We start from the raw sequence: 16977 nt of genomic DNA on the forward strand, positions 1-16977 counted from the left end.
GCCGGTGCAAAACCAGCGGGTCTCAGGTAGGGGGTCCCGAACTGTGCGTCCAAGGATCGAAGGTAACAAGAAGGCAGGGACATGATGTTTACCCAGATTCGAGCCCTCTTGATGGAGGTAATACCCTACTTCCTGCTTGATTGACTTTGATGAGTATATGAGTTACAAGAGTTGATCTACCTCGAGATCGTAATGGCTAAACCCTAGATGTCTAGCCTGTATGATTGTGTCTCCGCCTGTGGACTAAGCCCTCCAGTTTATGGCACCAGAGGGATCTAGAGTTATACAGAGTCGGTCTACAGAGAAAGGAAGGTACACGATCCAAACGCCAAGCTTGCCATCTACGCAAAGGAGAGTCCCATCCGGACACGGGGGAGGTCCTTCTACCTTGTATATTTACGGCCCACCAGTCCGGTCCATGTCACATAGGCCGGCTCCCCGAGGACCCCATGGTCCAGGACTGCCTCACCAATTCCCTCAGCTAATTTAACCTCGAGGTCCTTGTTTTTTATTTTTATTTTATTTATTAACATATGTTAAAGAAGGTCCACCGCATTACTTTTTGACAATGTGTATACGTGGCATACAATTGATCCATCCGACCTATTTGTGATGGAATAAACCGTGTGTGTTGTGGGCAAATGCTTGCTAGTGTACAATCGTTTGCGATTGATGAATTCATCACCGACGGGTTCCCTAGTGTGGTCTGTGTTCATCTCATCATCATCTACTTCTTGTGCTAGCTCAATGTTCCTTTATATTGTAAGTTCCATTAATTGATGGCGTTCTATGAACACGCCACCGTTTCCCGCCATTTCCTCACCTGTTTCCCGCCACCCAGCGATATTGCACATAAACCTAGGTGTGGCGTGATGCACGGAAGCAACAAGCGCAACCTGTAGCACATCCACCTTTTCCAAGCATGCCAACGCACCAAAGCGCGGCCTCTGCCATCAACCTCGTCGACAAGGAAAACCAGAAGGCGCCACGGCCCATCGAGGCCACGGCGCTCCCCGGCAATGCGATGGACGACGCCGTGATGCACGTCATCGCTAGGGTTGAGCAGACCTTTGGTGCATGGCGCTTCAGTGCCGCGGATCAAGATAGGCATGTCAGCGCCGAGAGGCTGCAACTCGCGGCACAACATGATTGATGGCGCGCCGCAGAGCAAGCTAGGCGCGTCCGTGCCGATAGACTGCGGCTCGCCGCACGGCGAGAGCGTTGGAGCGCCACAGAGCGAGAGGCGCAGCGCACTGCATAGCAAGAGCAGATCCATCGGTGCTTGCCTGCTATCGACAGGGCGTCGCAGCTGGGTACACGTCCCGTCAGTACCCTCATTCCTCGCCAGGAGTGGGCACAGGCCCTCTGTGCCGTACTTGCACCAGGGACGGCCGTGCCGTTTGCCTTGTCCGTGGCCCGCTCGATGCCAATGCGCTGGTCGGTAGGCTCGACCGCCTCCTTGGCCCAGGTGTCCACCTGGGCGCAATAGAGGAACATGGCCGTCGCATCCTCGAGGTGGTGATCTCTGATGAAATAGCCAACTTGGAGCTCGAGATCGCACTCCAGATGTACCGTGAGCGTATCGACCGCTTGGATGAACGCCTGCACGAGTTCAGGCGGAGCCAAGAGCTACTGTCGGCAAGGGCTGCTGGTCATGGTGTCATGGACGCGTTTTATTTTGTTGAGTCATTTCGACATGGATAGCTATATATTCATAGCAATCATACTATTGCTCTGTTTCAAAGTGTGTACCCTGTTTTCCATTCTTATATGTTCTATTTTAATATTTGTTTATACGCTTTCCATTCTGTATATGTGGATGATAACAGATAGATTCAAAATAGTATACAAAAAAACAGATAGAAAATGGAATTCATAATATATATAATATTAATTGTTCATTAGTTCATCACGGAATATATATAATATCATCACATATACATGATGATACTTAACTACTAGGTACAATGCATAAAATTGAAAACGAACAATACAAAAACTAATAATTCCTCCTGGGGCCAGTATTCCCACAACCCCTCGCCAGCATCTCCCTGGTGCACGGCGTCTTCCCAGAACGGAGGCAGTACTCCGCCTCCTCCGCCTCGCAGTGCTTGATGTCCCGATCTGCCTCTTGCAGGCGGACGCGTGCGAACGATCCTACCATTTCGTTGGGCGCCCACCGGAGCTCCTCTTCGGTGGCACGCTAGAGCTTATCGGCCCAGCTCCACGCAGCGACGAGGCGCCTAGCACCTCTGACCTTCCTCGCGAAGTACCCGTCTTTGTACACCTCCTCCGCACGACGACGCGCCCGCCCCCAAAGCTCTGCCGCCTCCTTTTTTCAGGTGGCATCTCGGGCTTCATAGGCCACCTGGTACCTGGCATCCTCCTCCGCCATCTCCTTCTTGAAAGCCACTTGCCTGGCTTTCTCAGCCAGCGCCAGCGACTTCCAAAGACAAAGATCGTGCTAGCCCCAAAACCAATCCAAAGTTGGGGGGGGTCCGGCACAACCTCGTCCGACGGCGTGTAGGTGTTCTCGTCGCTGCTCTTCGAGTGAGCGTCCTTGGGGGTGGCGACTCCTCGTCGGCGCGTGGGCAGACCGTCGGCGTCATGGCAGAGATTTGAGAGAGAGAGAGAGAGAGAGAGAGAGATAGAGAGAGCAAGGGGAGGATCTAGATGAGAATGCAGGTTGGACGACGTGAGCAAGGTAGTATTTATTGGCGGCCGGAATCTAGATCGACGGGAACAGTACACGCGCCGGTCACCAGAATTTACGAGTACTGTAGTGTGAATTACACACGATTCCTGCAACAAAATCCATGTGTGAACATAATAGCTGACGGTTCCCAATGCAGAACCGTGTTTGATTAATAAAGCCCGCCACTCACCTTCCAAACCTAGAGGCGCGAAATAGAGTGCTAATCGTCTGGGGCCGGTTGTCTTGCCAGATTTTACATTTTGTTTTTTGAACACCAGATATTTACATCGTCTGATGATTTTTTAACTCACACACAAGTACACAAATATGATTTTTCAAACCGTTATGGTTAGCTATTGCATGTAGATGTAGTTCAAATTTGAATTACGGTTTCATGTTTTTCTGATCATTTTTTAATTTTTTGGAATAAAAGTGCCATGGCACTCCGTGCATGTACATGTGTCCATGCCGTGAGACCAATATGTTTGAAAATTCCTTCTAATTTACTGCACATGGAATTAACTCGCACACAAGTACACAAATATGATTTTTCAAATAGTTATGGTTAGTCGTTGCATGTACATCTAGTTCAAATTTGAATTACGGTCATTAATGGCTAGGAAATCACTTAAATGTCTTCAAAAGGTCAAATGACCCCTAAAATTTTCCAAATTTTCACATGACAGTTTGTATGAGTGCACATTACACGTAGAAAAAATTGAAGGTCGTAAGAGGAAGCTGTCTGCCGTTCGTCATCAAACATGCATTGTTCCCTCTCGGAACCACGAGCCTTCTAGTGAGTTGCTCCGGTTTATGAGGGTTGTGTGTCCAAACTTTCGTCAAGCAAGCCAATTTTTGTATCACATCAACTTGGTGGCATGACATTACATCAATCAAGGTTTCATGTTTTTCTAATCATTTTTTAATTTTTTGGAATAAAAATGCCATGGCACTCCATGCATGTACATGTGTCCATGCCGTGAGACCAATATGTTCGAAAATCCCTTCTAATTTACTGCACATGGAATTAACTTGCACACAAGTACACAAATATGATTTTTCGAGCCGTTATGGTTAACCGTTGCATGTACATCTAGTTCAAATTTGAATTACGGTCATTAAATGGCTAGAAATCACTTAAATGTCTTCCAAAGGTCAAATGACCCCTGAAATTTTCCAAATCTTCACATGACAGTTTGTATCAGTGCACATTCCACGTAGAATTTTTTTAAAGGCCATAAGAGGAAGCTATCTGCCGTTCGTCATCAAACATGCATCGTTCCCTCTCAGAACCACGAGCCTTCTAGTGAGTTGCTCCGGTTTATGAGGGGTGTGTGTCCAAACTTTCGTCAAGCAAGCCAATTTTTGTACCACATCATTTTGGTGGCAAGACATTACATCAAGCAAGGTTTCATGTTTTCTGATCATTTTCTAATTTTTTGAAATAAAAACGCCATGGCACTCCATGCATGTACATGTGTCCATGCCGTGAGACCAATATGTTCGAAAATTTCTTCTAATTTACCGCACATGGAATTAACTCGCACACAAGTACATAAATATGATTTTTCAAACCGTTATGGTTAGATGTTGCATGTACATCTAGTTCAAATTTGAATTATGGTCATTAAATGGCTAGGAAATCACTTAAATGTCTTCAAAAGGTCAAATGACGCCAGAATTTTTTCAAATTTTCACATGATAGTTTGTATCAGTGCACATTACACGTAGAAAAAAATTTGAAGGCCGTAAGAGGAAGCTATCTACCGTTGATACGTCCATTTTGCATCATGCTTTTATATCGATATTTATTGCATTATGGGCTTTTATTACACGTTATGTCACAATACTTATGGCTATTCTCTCTTATTTTACAAGGTTTACATGAAGAGGGAGAATGCCGATAGCTGGGATTCTGGGCTGGAAAAGGAGCAAATATTAGAGACCTATTCTGCACAGCTCCAAAAGTCCTGAAACTCCACGAAAGTCATTTTGGGAATTAATAAAAAATATTCAGCGGAAGAAATACCTAAGGGGGGCCACCCACCACCCACGAGGGTGGGGGGCGCGCCCTACCCCCTGGGCGCGCCCCCTGCCTCGTGGGCCACCTGGCAACCCTCCGGTGCCCATCTTATGCTATATGAGGTCTTTTACCCTGAACAATATCATAAGCAAGTTTACGAGACGAAACTCCGCCACCACGAGGCGGAACCTTGGCGGAACCAATCTAGGGCTCCGGCAGAGCTGTTCTGCCGGGGAAACTTCCCTCTGGGAGGGGGAAATCAGCACCATCATCATCACCATTGATCCTCTCATCGGGAGGGGGTCAATCTCCATCAACTTCTTCACCAGCACCATCTCCTCTGAAACCCTTGTTCATCCCTTGTATCCAATCTTTGTATCCAAAACCTCAGATTGGTACCTGTGGGTTGCTAGTAGTGTTGATTACTCCTTGTAGTTGATGCTAGTTGGTTTTTTCGGTGGAAGATTGATACGTCTCCAATGTATCTACTTTTCCAAACACTTTTGCCCTTGTTTTGGACTCTAACTTGCATGATTTGAATGAAACTAACCCAGACTGACACTGTTTTCAGCAGAACTGCCATGGTGTTGTTTATTGTGCAGAAAAAAAGTTCTCGGAATGACCTGAAAATCCACGGAGATAACTTTCGGAAAATATAAAAAATACTGGCGAAAGAATTAAGACCAGGGGGCCCACACCCTGTCCACGAGCGTGGGGGGCACGCCCTCTCCCCCTGGGCGCGCCCCCTGTCTCGTGGGCCCCCTGGAGCTCCAGCGACCTCAACTCCAACTCTATATATTATGTTTCGCGGAGAAAAAAATCAGAGAGAAAGTTTCATCGCATTTTACGATATGAAGCCGCCGCCAAGCCCTAATCTCTCTCAGGAGGGCTGATTTGGAGTTCGTTCGGGGCTTCGGAGAGGGGGATTCGTCGCCGTCGTCGTCATCAACCATCCTCCATCACCAATTTCATGATGCTCACCACCGTGCGTGAGTAATTCCATCGTAGGCTTGCTGGACGGTGATGGGTTGGATGAGATTTACCATGTAATTGAGTTAGTTTTGTTAGGGTTTGATCCCTAGTATCCACTATGTTCTGAGATTGATGTTGCTATGACTTTGCTATGCTTAATGCTTGTCACTAGGGCCCGAGTGCCATGATTTCAGATCTGAACCTATTATGTTTTCATGAATATATGTGAGTTCTTGATCCTATATTGCAAGTCTATAGTCACCTATTATGTGTTATGATCCGACAACCCCGAAGTGAAAATAATCGGGATACTTCTCGGTGATGACCGTAGTTTGAGGAGTTCATGTATTCACTATGTGTTAATGCTTTGGTCCGGTACTCTACTAAAAGGAGGCCTTAATATCCCTTAGTTTCCACTAGGACCCCGCTTCCACGGGAGGGTAGGACAAAAGATGTCATGCAAGTTCTTTTCCATAAGCATGTATGACTATATTCGGAATACATGCCTACATTCCATTGATGAATTGGAGCTAGTTCTGTGTCACCCTATGTTATAACTATTACATGAGGAATCGCATCCGACATAATTATCCATCACTGATCCAATGCCTACGAGATTTTCACATATTGTGCTTTGCATATTTACTTTTCCGTTGCAACTGTTACAACTACTACAAAACTGCTATCTTTACTTTTAACCACTGTTACCATTACTATCATACTACTTTGCTACTAAATACTTTGCTGCAGATACTAAGTTATACAGGTGTGGTTGAATTGACAACTCAACTGCTAATACTTACAAATATTCTTTGGCTCCCCTTGTGTCGAATCAATAAATTTGGGTTGAATACTCAACCCTCGAAAGTTGTTGCGATCCCCTACACTTGTGGGTTATCAAGACCAATTTCTGGCACCGTTGCCGGGGAGCATAGCTCTATTCTTTGAGTCACTTGGGATTTATATCTGCTGATCACTATGAGGAACTTGAAAGACAAAAGAACTAAGATTTTTCCCTCAACTACGAGGGGAGGTAAGGAACTGCAATCTAGCTCTACACTAGATTCTCCTTCCGTTTTGAGTAAGCTTGCGACACCTAAACCTGCTACTGCTATGAATTCTGATATGTCGCATGTTATTGATGATGCCACTTCTGCTATGCATGATACTTATGATGAAACTACTTCTGTGCGTGATACTACTTTGCCATCAGGTGAATTTCTTGATGAACAACTTGCTAGGGTGAGAGAGAACAGAATTATTAATGATGATATTGTTGATGATAGTGATGATGAAGGTTCTCCCCCTGATTATGAATTTCCTGTTGTTCCTGAGGGTTATGTTATGGATGAAGAAGCTGCTAGAACTATTTTTGCTTGCAAAGATAGATATGATCTTAAGAAGTTATTAGCTGAATTGGAAGCAGCAATCTCTTAATTCTAGAATGAAACATGACCCCGCCTTTGCTACTTCACCTATCTGTGTTACTGATAAGGATTATGAATTCTCTGTTGATCCTGAGATTAATACTTTGGTTGAATCTGATCCTTTTTATGGCTATGAACCTGAAACTGTTGTGGCACATCTTACCAAGTTAAATGATATAGCCACCCTGTTTACTAATGATGAGAAGTCTCGCTATTATTATATCCTTAAGATATTTTCGTTCTCATTAAAGGGTGATGCTAAAACTTGGTTTAATTCTCTTGATCCTGGTTGTGTGCGTAGTCACCAGGATATGATTTATTACTTCTCTGCTAAATATTTCCCTGCTCATAAGAAGCAAGCTGCCTTGCGGGAAATATATAATTTTGTGCAAATCGAAGAAGAGAGTCTCCCACAAGCTTGGGGGAAGATTCTCCGATTACTTAATGCTTTGCCTGATCATCCTCTTAAGAAAAATGAAATACTTGATATCTTTTATAATGGACTAACTGATGCTTCCAAGGACTACTTGGATAGTTGTGCTGGTTGTGTTTTCAGGGAAAGAACAGTCGACCAAGCTGAATTACTACTGAATAATATGTTGACTAATGAAAATAACTGGACTCTTCCCGAGCCAATTCCTGAGGCAATTCCTAAGCCAATTGAGCCAACTCCTGAGCCTATTCCTAAACCAACTCCAAAGAAGAGGGGTGTTCTATTTCTCAGTCCTGAAGATATGCAAGAGGCAAAGAAATCAATGAAAGAAAAAGGTATTAAAGATGAAGATGTTAAGAATTTACCTCCTATTGAAGAAATACATGGTCTTAATTTACCGCCTGTTGAAGAAACACATTGTCTTGATAACCCGACACAGGTAGCAAAGGTAAATTCTCTCTACAGATATGATAAAATTGAAATCCCCTCTACTAAACTTCATAGCCCATGCTTAGATGAATTTGATGACTTTATGGCTAGACAAGAAAGTTTCAATGTTTATGTTGGTAGAGAATTAAAAAATAATGCTGTCGAGATAGGACGCTTGAGTGATTATATGGCTAGAGTTAAAGGTGAACTTAAACTTATTAGCAAATTTGCTTCTATGGTTACCACTCAAGCTAAGCAAGTACTTAAAGCTCAAAGTGATTTGCTCGATGAATTAAATAATAAACATGATTATGTTGTTAGAGTGGCTACTAGAACTGGTAGAATGACTCAGGAACCTTTGTACCCTGAAGGCCACCCTAAGAGAATCGAGCAGGATTCTCAGAGAAATAATTTAGAGGCACCGAGTTCCTCAAAAAGAAGAAAAAGAAAAACGATAGGACTTTGCATGCTTCTAGTGAACCTGTTGTAGACACACATGAGAAACCCAATGATATTTCTATTTCTGATGCTGAAACACAATCAGGTGATGAACATGAACCTAGTGATAATGTTAATGATAATGTTCATGTTGATGCTCAACCTAGCAAAAATAATGATGTAGAGATTGAACCTGCTGTTGATCTTGATAACCCACAATCGAAGAATCAACGTTATGATAAGAGAGATTTTGTTGCTAGGAAGCACGGTAAAGAAAGAGAACCATGGGTTCAGAAATGCACGCCCTTTCCTCCTAAACCATCCAAGACCAAGGATGATGAGGATTTTGAGCGCTTTGCTGAAATGATTAGACCTATCTTCTTACGTATGCGTTTAACTGATATGCTTAAATTAAATCCTTATGCTAAGTACATGAAGGATATCATTACAAATAAAATAAAGATACCAGAAGCTAAAATTTCCACCATGCTTGCTAATTACACTTTTAAAGGTGGAATAGCTAAGAAACTAGGAGATCTAGGAGTACCAACTATACCATGGCCCATTAAAAGAAATTATGTTAAAACTGCTTTATGTGATCTTGGAGCCGTTGTTAGTGTTATGCCTCTCTGTTTATATCATAGACTTGAATTGAATAAGTTGACACCTACTGAAATATCTTTGCAAATGGCTGATAAATCAACTGCTATACCTGTCGGTATTTGTGAGGATGTGCCTGTTGTTGTTGTTGCAAATGTTACTATCTTAACGGACTTTGTTATTATTGATATTCCCGAGGACGATAGTATGTCGATTATCCTTGGTAGACCCTTTTTGAATACTGCAGGGGCTGCTATTGATTGCAACAAAGGAAATGTCACTTTTCATGTTAATAGTAATGAGCATACAGTACACTTTCCAGGAAATAACCTCTTGTTCGTAGCATCAATTCTATTGGAAAAATTCCAACTACCATTATTGGAGGTTTTGAATTTCCTCTTCCTACTGTCAAGAAAAAGTATGATATTCTTATTGTTGGGGATGTTCATATCCCCGTTGAGGTAACCTAGTGCTATTCGAAATTTCTCCGGTTCTGTGTTATTCGAAATGAGTTTGTTAACAAGACTTGATCAACCTTGTTAGTGGATTCATTTTGATGATCATGAGATGGATGAAACTAGAAGGCACAACCTTCTGTACCCTCTTTTTACTTTATGTTATTTAGATTAAATAAAGCAAAAATAGTATTATTTGTCTATTTTCTTAATTATCCGTGCAATAAAAAATATCCTGAAAATAAAAGTGCTCCAAATGCCCTGCAAATTTAGTATGGTTTTTTATGGAATATTTGAGGATTTTAGGCACTGAAAACACTACAGGGGGGCAAGCACCTGGCCACAAGGGTGGAGGGCGCGCCCACACCCCCTGGGCATGCCCCTGTCTTGTGGGCCCACGGTGGCCGCCCTCCACTTATTCCTGCACCCGCACACTTCGTCTTCCTCCCAAAAAAATCCCCATCCAGCTCAAGCATGAGTTCTAGCTCATTTTGCTGCGATTTTTGATCTCCTTGCTCAAAGCTCCATTCACAAAACTGCTTTGGGAGATTGTTGCTTGGTATGTGACTCCTCCATTGGTCCAATTAGTTTTTGTTCTAGTGCTTTATTCATTGCAAATTTTTGCTGCATAGGTGACCCTGTTCTTGAGCTTGCATGTCAAATTTATGAGGTCCCAAGTAATTCTAATGCATGATATAGGCTCTAGGCACTTGTAGGAGTAGTTGCCACCAATCTTGTTTTGTTTGATTCACTTTTATTTTGAAGTTACTAAAAATTTCAGAAATTTTTCACAGAAAGAAATATGTCTAGGAGAATGTACCAAGGTGGTTCCTCAACAAAGAGAGGACCAAGGCGTGCTATGTGCGAGCAAGACGATGAACCACTAAGGGAAGCCGAAGTACGGGCTTGTGAGTGGCCATCAGAAGAGTTTATGGTCAATGCAGGCATTAAGGATGAATTTAACGCATATGTGCATAATGCCGACCTTGAGGACTTCTTACAAGATAAGTGTCCTCAGTACTACCAATTGACTGATTCGTTCGTAAGAAGGTTTAAATATACATCTTCGCGTAATTCTCAGAGTGTCCTGTTTGATATTTATGATCGATCTATACCATGGACTTAGAAGATTTTACAACTGATTGCAAACTCCCGCAGTGGGGCAATGTTCATGAACCCCACACATCTGAATATAAAGACTTTCTTGCTAGTATTACTGTGGGAGAATCTAGGGATATAGCACAAGCTACCATAGGGAGCATTCACTTTCCTGCTATACATTATTTTGCTCTCTTCATTGGTAGATGCATTAACGGTAAGGATGAAGCATGTCACATGTGTGTCCCTGATCTTTGTGTCCTCAAGAGTGCTGTGTTAGGTAATAAAGATTACAGCTTGGGGGCAATAGTTGAACGTAGGTTGCATAATAATGGTATATCTGGAGATTTATTTGGAGGGATTTATGCGACCCGTGTTTCTAACTATCTTGGTATATCTCCACGAGAGGAGGATGTGGAGTTGCTTCCTGCTTATTTAGATTATGACGCGATGGTCAAACATCGTTTTCTTTTGAGGAATGAACAATTCCTCCAGTATCGACTAATCTTTGACAGACGTTGTGCTGTGCATGTTACTATCCTTGCTCCTTTCCTTTTTGATTACCAGGCAAAACAAAGATATGTTGTTACCAGGGAGGAGGCAGCCGAACACGAGAGGAGAGCGGAGGCAGCTCGCCGACATGCCGCTGCTCAGGAGGCATTGGCTGCTGCATCTCAGTACGACCCCGGTTATAACTTCGGATATGAGCCAGGCTACCCTGGCATTAGACCAACTTAGGCCAAAAGGCTAAGCTTGGGGGAGTACGCATTTCTCACCGACTTTACATTCATGTTCACACACTATTCTAGTTGTCGGTGCTCATACTCTTTCATTGTATTATCCATGCTAGTTCAATTTCTTTTTCTAGCTTTTTTCTTGTGTGTTTGATAAACCTTAAGAAAAACCAAAAAAATTAGTTAGTTTAATTTCCATGCTTGTAGTAGTAATTAAAATGAAAACCCAAAAAGATTTCTCGTTCTTCTTTTACTTGTTGGGAGCTTTCCCGTGTAAATAGTTTTCTTTTCTTTTCTTTCCTTTGGGGGTCGAGAGTAGAAGACCATATTGAAATTGTTTAGTGGCTCTCATATGCATGATCGTTGATTTAACTTAGAGCCCATATTACTTTGTCTTCTCTCTTGAATTGAATGCTTGCATATTCCAGCTTAGTCCAATGCACGTGCTCTATTATTATTTACACACCGTTCGGTCGTGCAAGTGAAAGGCAATAATGATGATATATGATGGACTGATTGAGATGAGAGAAGCTGGTATGAACTCGACCTCTTTTGTTTTTGTAAATATGATGAGTTCATCGTTCTTGATTCACCCTATTATGAAGTAAACATATTTGCAATGACATTTAGAGATTATAGTTGCTTATGCCATGCATAATTAGCTATGAGTTATAATGGTTTACCTTGCGTGTCAACATGCTATTAAAATGATTATGATGTGGTATGATGGGGATGGTATCCTCCTTTGAATGCATTGAGTGACTCGACTTGGCACATGTTCACGCATGTAGTTGAAACAAATCAACATAGCCTTCACGATATTTATGTTCATGGTGGATTATATCCTACTCATGCTTGTACTTGGTGTAAATTAATTTTGATGCATGTTCATGACTGTTGTCGCTCTCTCAGTTGGTCGCTTCCCAGTCTTTTGCTAGCCTTCACCTGTACTAAGCGAGAATACTGCTTGTGCATCCAAACTCCATAAACCCCAAAGTTATTCCATATGAGTCCACCATACCTTCCTATATGCAGTATCTACTTGCCATTCCAAGTAAATTTGTATGTGCAAAACTCCAAACCTTCAAATGAAATTCTGTTTTGTATGCTCGAGCAGCTCATGTTTCAACTAGGGTTGTCTGTATCTTCCATGCTAGGTGGGTTTTTCTCAAGAGGAGTGGACTCCGCTCCCCATTCACGAGAAAATGGCTAGCAACCAGGATGCCCAATCCCATGATCAAAATGATCAAAGCAAATCAAGATAGTTAAAGAAAACTCCCCCAGGGCTGTTGTTAGTTGGAGACACTCGTTGTTTAGAGCAAGCCATGGATTGATGCTTGTTGGTGGTGGGGGAGAATAAACTTTTACCATTCTGTTTGGGAACCGCCTATAATGTATGTAGCATGGAAGATATTGCCATCTCATAGTTGTTGCGTTGACAGTGAAAGTATGCCGCTCAAAATGTTATTCGTCTCTATTTTAAAATCGAGCTCTGGCACCTCTACAAATCCCTGCTTCCCTCTGCGAATGGCCTATTGTCGGTGTCAAAACCGGTGGATATCGGGTAGGGGGTCCCGAACTGTGCGTCTAGGCGGATGGTAACAGGAGACAAGGGACACGATGTTTTTACCCAGGTTCGGGCCCTCTCGATGGAGGTAAAACCCAACTCCTGCTTGATTGATATTGATGATATGGGTAGTACAAGAGTGGATCTACCACGAGATCAAGGAGGCTAAACCCTAGAAGCTAGCCTATGGTATGATTGTTGTAATGGTTGTTCGTCCTACGGACTAAAACCCTCCAGTTTATATAGACACCGGAGAGGGCTAGGGTTACACAGAGTCGGTTACAATGGTAGGAGATCTACATATCCGTATCGCCAAGCTTGCCTTCCACGCCAAGGAAAGTCCCATCCGGACACGGGACGAAGTCTTCAATCTTGTATCTTCATAGTCTTGGAGTCCGGCCGATGATGATAGTCCGGCTATCCGGACACCCCCTAGTCCAGGACTCCCTCAGTAGCCCCTGAACCAGGCTTCAATGACGATGAGTTCGGCGCGCATATTGTTCGGCATTGCAAGGCGGGTTCCTCCTCCGAATAATTCATAGAAGATTGCGAACTCCAGGATAGTGTCTGGCTCTGCAAAATAAATTCCACATTCCACTGTAGAGAGAATAATATGCACACAAGTTCAACCTACTGACGTATTTTGTGGCATGACGTCACACCACCACCAAGCCTTTACTTGAATCATTTTTTATTATACCACCTCAGTGCGTTTATCGAAGCGGTTTCCTTGGCACGTCTTGTCGAAGCAGAGATCGTGTTCCCCTTATTCCGGGATTCCCATTAATATGGACGTGGGTAACCCAACCGCGCCATTGATGGTGGCGCTTGGGAGATAAGCGAGTTTTACCAGGCCGGTGGGGACGCATAGTCTTCGTCCGCCCATATATAAGGGAATAAGGATCCACCTTTTTTACCTACGCCTTCTTCCTCCTTTGCTTATCCATCTCCGCGCACTCGAGCTCCAGCGCCCAAGTCTGCACATCTCGTCTCAACCTTCTCCAGCCATGTCCGGAGCGGGAGGCAAGTGGATGGCCTCCTCCGTTATGGAGGGGCACATTGAGAAGCTGCGCGGCGCCGGATACCTTTCCAGCGACATCGCGCACTGGCTGCCCGACGAGGGGCAGCTCATCCCCACCCCCAGGCCTCATGAGAGGGTCGTATTCCTTCCCCACTTCCTCCGCGGACTGGGCTTCCCGCTTCATCCCTTCGTCCGGGGGCTCATGTACTACTACGGCCTGGACTTCCACGATCTGGCGCCAAACTTCATCCTCAACATCTCGGCGTTTATCTCATGTGCGAGGCCTTCCTCTACATCCAGCCCCACTTCGGCTTGTGGCTAAAAACCTTCAATGTCAAGCCGAAGGTGGTGAAGGGCGTCCAAGCGGAGTGCGGAGGAGCCATGGTGGGCAAAATGCCCAACGTCATGTGGCTCGAGGGTGCCTTCGTGGAGTCCATCAAAGGGTGGCAATCGGGGTGGTTCTACATCACCGAGCCGCGTGACCCTAAATGGGCAGCGGCCCCCGAGTTCAGATCTGGTATCCCCATGCAGCTCACCTCCTGTAAAGAGAAGGGCTTTCTATGGGGTAGTTCGGAGGAGCTGACAGGACTCCAGTCCTGTCTCCAGACCCTGGTGAACAAGAAGCTTAAGCTTGTCAATGTGATCCAGGTCATGCTCGTCCGCCGGATTCTCCCCTGCTAGCAACGGGCCTTCAATTTGTGGGAGTTCGATCCGACACAGCACCGGACCCTGAGCGGGCTCTTTGACACGATGTACGAAGCTTCCTAGAGGGTGTTGTTCAAGGGCGGAGAAGCCCCCACATCCGCAACTGAAGATCGCGGATTCAGCACCAAGCGCCCGGCCGGCGAGGTAAGCTTTGTTATCCTTTACGGGACACGTATTTCTCTCATAGTTTGACTCTATATGGGATCTAAAACTCCCATTGCCTTTAACAGGACTGGCAGAGGACGTCCAGACAGGTTAACTGTCCGGCTCCCCTTCCTGAAGACCCAGCGGACACCCGTTTGACGGGGCTGCTGGTTCCGGCGCTTTACGTGGTGCCGGAGAAGAAGGCCAAGAAGAAGGCCACGGGAACTCGAAGGAGTTCCCGGCGCCAGGTGGTATCGGACTCATCGTCCGATGGCTCCGAGGCGGACTCCTCCCCCGAAGACGAGGAGGAGAAAGAGGACTCTCCCCAGGAGGGGGAGAGAAGAAGAGGAAGGCTTCCCCAACGGGGGAGGCCGAAGGGTCCAAGAGGGGAAGGACCCTTCCTCCGGACAGCTCCGCCAACACCGACGACGGCGACGAGGGGTGGCCCTCAAGGGCCAAGCCCCCGGCAAGATCGTAAGTATCCGGATTCCTGAATGATTTATAATTTCTCTTTTCTGGCACATAGTGTCCTTCTAATGCCGCATACAACCTGTACTCCGGCCGAGGACGATTTTCCCGCTTCTTCGAGCGGGTCCTTGGCTCCGTCGGATGTGGATTCCATTCGACCGCCTCCACCCCTCGTGATGCTGAGGACGCCGAGGTGGGATCCCAGGAGGGGACCCGCTAGGAGGGGGAGGCTCTGGAGGTGCCACAGGGCAACCTCCCGGACTTCGTACCGGACTCCGCACTAGAACCCGCAGTGGTTCCGGAGTCCGGCAGGCGGCCCCTTCGTAAGAAGGGCAAGACCGTGACACCGGCGGCATCCGTCCAACCGGAGGCGCCGGACAACTTGTTGGAGGCGCTCAACGGCGCTTCCATTGAGGAAGAACACCGCACTATCATGAGTGCGGTGATTCGGAAGGTTCAGCTCGCCAAGAGCAGGCTGACCGAAGCCTGCAGCAGCCTTCTAACAGGCTTTGAGGTAAGAAGTTTTAAAATATGTAATGTAATACCGCATAGACAGTAGCCCATGATGCTCGGTTCGGTGTTCGGAAAGAAAAGCCGGACTGAGGATCTAAGAAGATATACGCAGGAGTTCTAAAATTTATGTCAATATGGGATTGTAGGCTGCGCTGCTGACCTCTGCTGCATTGACTGCGGAGGTCGGTGCTTTGAAGCAGGACCTCGAGCGGTCCGAGAACGAGCTCGGCCTTGCCAAGAAGCAGCTCGAGGACAAAGAAGGTGAGTAACACCGTATTAAATTTGTACCTTACAGAAAAGGATTTTGGTTGCAATAGAAATAACAAGGATAACATGGGCACTGCAGGGGCCACGAACGAAGTGGCGACCCTGAAGGAGGCCGTGTCCGCGGCCGAACATAACGCGGCTGCGGAACGAGCGGAGCGAGAGAAGCAGGAGGCGCGGGTGGCGGAGGTGCGGCAAGAGCTCCAGGCTCTCATGGAAAAGCATGAGAGTTTGGAGCGCGACTCGAAGACTCGAGAGTCCGAGCTTGCCTCAGCTCTTGAGAGTGCCAAAGCCACTAAGGCCGAGGCCCATAAGGCCCTTCAGGAGATTGAGGCGGTGAAGAAAATAGCGGCGGGTAAGGCATTTTTCATGCAAAGCAAGCATGTGAATGTGAATTACCTGTTACTTACCCGAATTCGGAGCTCTCCAGGAGTGTTTGAAGATCTGCCTCGCAGCGTGTCCGATGCCGCCGCATTCTACCAGGCCGTGGAGGGGAGCTCAATGGAGAAGGTCTTCTGGTCTCAGTATGCTGAGGCTGGACATCCGGTGCCCCTTAGCGACCAGCTGAAGCAGCTGGTCGAGCTCCACAAGGTAGCCGAGCAGGCCAGGAAGGGCCTCATAGTCCGGCTGTGGCCTGAAGAGGCCATGCCTGGGAGCTACTTCGGCCTCGTGCGGCGGCTGGTGGATGCCTGCCCCTGGGTGGAAGTCATCAAGTGCTCCTCCTGCATTGAAGGTGCCCGTCGGGCCCTTGCCCGCGCAAAGGTGCACTGGGGCAGGCTGGATGCTGAGAGGCTTCTGACGGACGCGCCGCCGGCGGGCAAGGAGTATCGTACGCCCGAAATGTATTATAAGAGTGTCCTGAAGGGTACCCGCAAGATTGCGGATGAGTGCCCCAAAGATGTAATTTTTTAGTAGACTCGCAATGTGTTATCCTGTGCGCTGAAAACTTTGTTCATATGTGCTAAGCAACGCTTATTGATTTAAAATATTA

This window comes from Triticum dicoccoides, chromosome 6B (assembly GCF_002162155.2).
Source record: "Triticum dicoccoides isolate Atlit2015 ecotype Zavitan chromosome 6B, WEW_v2.0, whole genome shotgun sequence".
NCBI lineage: Eukaryota > Viridiplantae > Streptophyta > Magnoliopsida > Poales > Poaceae > Triticum > Triticum dicoccoides.